At 32.7% G+C, this 6,208-nt stretch overlaps 1 pseudogene; it reads left to right on the top strand.

Annotated features, from left to right (window-relative positions):
* The first annotated feature begins 4,014 nt into the window (after positions 1-4,014).
* LOC119535108 lies at positions 4,015-5,949 on the top strand (annotated as a pseudogene).
* The last annotated feature ends 259 nt before the right edge of the window (positions 5,950-6,208 follow it).

Below are 6,208 nucleotides of genomic sequence, written 5' to 3'. Positions count from 1 at the left end.
GGCTGTCTAAGTACATGATCAGTGGACTTGATTTATTGAAAAAAGTGTAGATCAAAGGTGTTCGTACATAGTAGATGAAAATGAAAAAAATGAATGTGGTGTTTTTTCACCACAGATAATCTGAGAAGCACTGTTTTAGTTTTCTAACTGGCTCTTATAAACTTAACTTTTAAAACTTTTGTATCTTTGTATAATCCTTCAGATTGAAAACTTCAATTTATTTCTGTTACAAAAATACTAGCCAGTTGAATCCAACAGTATCATAATATAGTACAATGAAGAAAGGTTTATCTCAAGAGTTCAATTGTAGTTTAAATCAGAAAATAACAGCAATTTAATTTGCCTTACCTAAGGTGGAAAAATAAAAAAAAAATGGGCCAATGGAAAAATTGCATCAATATCTCAATAAATTTAGGAAAAAAATTGTAAAAGGTTAACACGTATTTATGGTAAAATTCTCAAAAAGGACAAAAAGGAAATTTTCCTAACCTGAAAAAAATCTGTATCAAAATAAGCTACAATAAACACCAATATTATTAATAAATGCTAAATATATTTCTTTTAGCTAAAGATCAAGACAAGGGTGCCTCATCACAATCCCACTCTTACCATGGTCTTGGAGTTCCTGGACAGTATAAGATGTGAAAAAGAATTAAGAGGCTTAAGGATTGTGAGGCAAGAGGCAGAAGTGTTTCATTATTTACAGATAATATAATAATACACATAGAAAACTCAGCAGAATTAACAGATAAGCTATTGGATATTATAAGAGAGTAAATCAAGGTTACCAAACTCCATATAAACATAAAAATTAATGGCCCATTTCTATACTAACAATAACTGAGTAGGACATTTAGTATAAACTGAAATCTGCTTCACAAAAGCAACAGCAACTATAAAATACCTGAGAATTAACCTATTTAAATAGAATTTTAGAAATTTTAGAAATGGAGAAAATTTTAAAGCCCTATTAAAAGACACAAAAGGAGACACAAGTCAACGGAGAGCTATTGCCCATGTTCATGGATGGGAGAACATTTTTTTTACATGAATTCTTCCCAAATTAATCTTTGCATTCAGTGCAATTCTAAAGTCGAGGATTTTTAGCAACTTGGTAAACTGATTTAAAAATGGAAATGGAAAAATAAACCAGGCATATTAGCAAAATTTTGAAAAGGAGGAGCAAAGTGGATCCAGGATTTAGAGATGGAGTGAGAGGCATGCTTATTCTACAAGTTATTAAAGACACACTGCAAAATTGATGTGATTTTAAAAATAGTTTTATTGTCACAAGAATAAACAGAACCTGTGCAATAAAATAGAGAACCAGGTATATATGTGAACTTTCAAGACAGCATAAATCAGAGAATAAAAAATGGATTGCTTGGTAGAAACTAAGTTAGGATAATAAACTTGCTATACAGAGAAAAACAGAACTCATTATATGTAAAAGTTAATTCTAGGTGAATTAAAGCCTACGTGTGAAACATAAAATTTAGTAAAAGAAAATGCAGGAGAATATCTTTGCATCCTTTAAATGAAAATTTGTCACCCAGATCCCCAAATCATGAACAATAAAAAGGAAAAAACAATAGATTTCACTACACATACAATAAAGATTTTTGTTTAAAGAAGGAATCAGACAAAGGTAACAAGTGCATAACAGACTAGGAGAAGATACATTTAACAAATAAAAAAAGTTAAGATTATTACAAAAAAATTACACTTGGAAACCAATAATAAAATTTGAAAATAGGCAGTGAAAAGAAAAATAAATCAAAATGGCTAGCAGATGGATGGAGGCATATTCAATTTCTGTTATAATTAGCAAAATGTAATTTAAAGTAACAATTTAGATACCATCTTAATGCCTATTACAATGGTAAAAATAAAAACTTTGTACACTGTCAAGTGTTGGTGAGAAATTGGGAAAAACTTAATCCTCATCCCTTCTGGTGAGAGTCCACACTTTTAAAGCCACTCTGGAAAATTCTTTAACAGTACTTAATAAAATTAATTATGCTGTATCTTATAATTCAGAAAGTTTCTGCTAAGAAGAAACCCTTAAAAAACTGCGGTCCATCAGAGGTTATGTTTGGGGTTGCTTAGTGTTTTATTGCAATGCAGTAATTTGGAAAAACCTAGAAATATATAATAATGAGTATTTGATACAAATGATGGGATACTATGCAGCAATGAAGAATCCTCATGGAGAGGTCATGGAAACACTGTGGGGTTAAAAAAGTAAAACAAAACAAAACAGAATTATATCTATAATATAATAGCAGTTAAATAGGTTAAAGTCCCACATTTAAGAAACTATTTTTTTTTTTTAAAGGAAATACAAATGGCCAAGGACATAAATGAAATACATTAGAAATACATTAGAATGGTGGCTTTCTGGGGGAGGTTCATGGCAGGGAGGATAGGGAAATGCTGAGCTAAGCACAAGAGGGGTCTTGTCAAATTGATAATTAGTGTACCACAGACTGAGCAGTAAGATAAATCCAAATCTCTCTACTTAAGGTACAAAAACCCCTAAAATCCAAATCACTGTTCCACACTGTGTGGCTATCCACTGTTCATGGCTTAAGTTCATTTAACCTTCCACAGTTTTAGTTTACTGATATGGTGATAAAAAATAACTGCCTCATTAAAAAAAGAATTAAATGAAATGAAGTATATTGGGCTCTTAACACTTAGTATATAAAGTACATAGATCAAGTATATAGAGCTCTTAGTTAGTTAGTGCTGGCTGATGCTGATGATAGCGTCAGCATATGCCAGTGATGGGAAAGCTGTCAATGTGACTTCCTGATTGAGGACATAGTCCTTGTGCTTAGTGTACCCTATTGCATTCAGAACTGACTGTCACTGGCCAGCTGTGAGCTTACTCAACTTAATTATCCTCCTTAAGCAACAGATCCATTCTCTGTAAAATGGGCATAGGCATACCAAGTTCTCAACTACGGTATAAGGATCACACACCAGTAATGTAGATAAAGTTGTTAGCTTAGAGTTGGCACAAAATAAGTGCTCAGTTAATGGTAACTGTTAAAAATAAAATTATGTTCCCCTAAACATTTTATCCAGGTAATGGCTACACTAAATATTAGCAGTAAATCAGTTCAATTTTCATCTTTTAGTCATTCAGTACAATGTTTCTCAAACTTTAGTTTTAGTAGCCTTTTTATGCTCTTAAAAATTACTGAAGTCTCCAGAGAGCTTTTTTAAATATGGCTTATAGTTGTTAATATTTATCATAATATAAATTTAATTTGAGGCATTTAAAATATTTATTAAGTTGCTGTAACAATGAGAACACCACTATATGTTAACAAAAATAAGATTTTTGTGAAAAATATATTTCACGAAACGAAATTCAGGAGTGAGAACAGTGGCATTGTTCTACATTTTTGCAAATTTCTTTAATGTCTATCTTAAATAGAAAGCAGCTAGAATCTCATATCTGTTTCAGCATTCAATTTTTTGTGCTATGTTCTTAAAGTTATATGAAGAAAATCCAGCATCATATAGATACGTAGTTGGAAGAAAGATGAATATTTTCAGATGACTGTGATAATCTTCTCTGATGCTATACCAAAACACAATACGTGATAGTTTCTTTAGGGTTAGTTGCAATGTAGAATCTGAAATCACGTAAGTGAAATTTTCATTTTCTGTTACACTAAAATCCACTGGTTTACTTGACACTTGAAATGGATTTTTAACCATGTGTGATTTTGTAACATCATACATTGGGGTCATTTGGAAAATATTGGTTCACCGAGTTAATGTGGATACATTTCATCAAACAATATTAAAAAATCATGTTTATTAACATCAACACCAACCTCATTTTAAAAGCCTGTAAGTAGTCCTGCAGACGCAACTTTTCTGCTGTATGGAGGTTATGGGCTGTGGAAGGGGTCGGTCAGCTGGATTGTTCGCAGACCCCAAGGGGGTGGGTGCAACACCCTCTCCAGACCCAGTACTAGGTGCCCTGCAGCTGCCATGAACTCCAGAACCATGAGGATTCATAGCAGGACATTTCCAGGGTGGAATACAAGTCAAAAATGAAAAAAGCAGACCATCTTTAAAATCTCTAAAAATTGATAACAACGAACCAGAAAAATGCATATATAAGCTGCTTTGGGGAGAAGTATTTTACCTGTACTTACCTTCTGTCACAATATCTGAAAGACTGCAAAAAGACATTACAGATCTTAGAGGGTGAGTTGAAGAATTTCTCAGCAAAGATATCAGTTATCTTACTTCAAATACAAGGGAAGCTAAATTTGCACAAACCTTGGGTAGAATTTCTCCTATACCAAGTCCAGAATCCGTGTATACTGTAGAAACAATTTCATCTCATCCCAACCATGATGGAAGTTCATTTAAGCTCTCAGATTCAGTGTGTTTAAGCAGAGGAAAACTGTTAATTGAAAAAACTATCAAGAACCATACATTAGATACTACATTGAACAAAAGAAAAAAGAATTTCATTTACTCAAGAAATCAAACATGTCTGTAAGAGATATAGGGAAAAAAGCTGGTGCACAAAAAACAAGAACAGGTAGACTGAAATAATTACATAATAATAATATGAGTCAGCTTTATAGGCCATTTTATCTTCAGTTGACCAACATGCCTTTTATAAATTATTCTGTTCAGAAGCCCTGTAGTACATCTGATGTGAATAAACCATCTATCATCCAAAAGCAAACACAGGTTAAACTAAGAGTCCAAACAGATGGTGATAAATATGGTGGTACCCCAATTCAACTCCATCTGAAAGAGAAGAAAAGAAAAGGATATTGTGAATGTTGCTTACAGAAATATGAAGATCTCGAAACTCTTCTTCTAAGTGAGCAACACAGAAACTTTGCACACGGTAACGAGTATTGAGTTGTTGATGATATTGTACCTAAGTTAGTTTTTGATTTTGTGGAATATGGAAAGGATATGCCTAAAAAGAAAAGAATGAAATACAGTGTTGGATTCCTTTCTCCTGTTACGGCAAAAAAAGACTTAACCAAGAGAAAACCGAGAACCGCAATGTTTTTCGGGAGGACTTTAAGGAAAATAAAGTTGTGCAGATGATCAAGCAAAATTTCCTGGGTAAAGAAACCCAGGAACCTGAACAAAGATTTTTGTTTATTTTAGAACCCATCCCATTCCCTGCCCGTTAAGTGAACTGAGAAGACTTGATGAGAACGACTCACAAATATTCCATGTTATATCTAGCTGAAGATGACATAAACCAGAATTTTACCCAGCTACCTTACCATAAAAATAAACAAGGATGCATTCTTGATGTTTCTGAATATAAATGCATTAAAAATGAAGGTGACTTAGAAGAACTAAGGGTGGATGACAGTCTGTGTGGGCTACAAGCATCTAATTTCAATAAGAAAAATAGTGCATGTCAACTGAAACAAAAGTCAGATACTGTGCTTTTTCCAGCAGAGGATCTGAAGGAAAAGGACCTTAATTCAACATTTGATCATGATTCTGGTCTCTTAGCAATAAATAGTTCACAAGAGCTCCTAACAATTCAGGTAAACACTCCATCCCATAGCCCTCTCATGGAACAAAATGTGACACCATGAAGACAGATAGTTTATCTTCTGGTAAAATCTGTCAGAAAGTGAAAATATTATTTGGAAGAAATAAAAAAGAAAATCTGGAACCAAATGTGAGATCAGATAAGAAAAGAATTGATTTTCGTACTACACAAGAAGAAAACAGCATTTGCAGTTCACCAGTACAGTCTTTGCTGGACTTATTTCAGACAAGTGAAGAAAAATCAGAATTTTTAGACTTCATAAGCTATACTGAAAATAGTGGCATGTGTGATGATCCAATATTGGGGGAGAAGAAAATTCAAATGATCTGTTGTCAATATTGTCCTCTTCCTCTTCTACTTCTGCATTTACTGGCTTTTAGTCTTTAAACAATTTCTAATTTTCAGAAGTGATAAGGGTCATATTCTTGAAATTTTTATAAATATGTATAAAAATTCTTAGAATTTTTTGCCAACCTTGTTTACAGAACCAAATGTGTATATTAACAATAAAGGCGATGTTTGTATTTTTTTTTTTTTTAAAAAACAAACCTATAAGTAGTGGCTTAATTTTTGCTTGAAAGTTCAAATTTTGTTGTTGACAATAGACTGTTCTTGAAGTGACAGGCTCACTTTGCTAAT

Source organism: Choloepus didactylus, chromosome 5, assembly GCF_015220235.1.
Source record: "Choloepus didactylus isolate mChoDid1 chromosome 5, mChoDid1.pri, whole genome shotgun sequence".
Classification (NCBI taxonomy): Eukaryota; Metazoa; Chordata; class Mammalia; order Pilosa; family Megalonychidae; genus Choloepus; species Choloepus didactylus.
The sequence above is the reverse complement of the archived record's forward strand: the minus strand, read 5'-3'. Positions and strand labels throughout refer to the sequence as shown.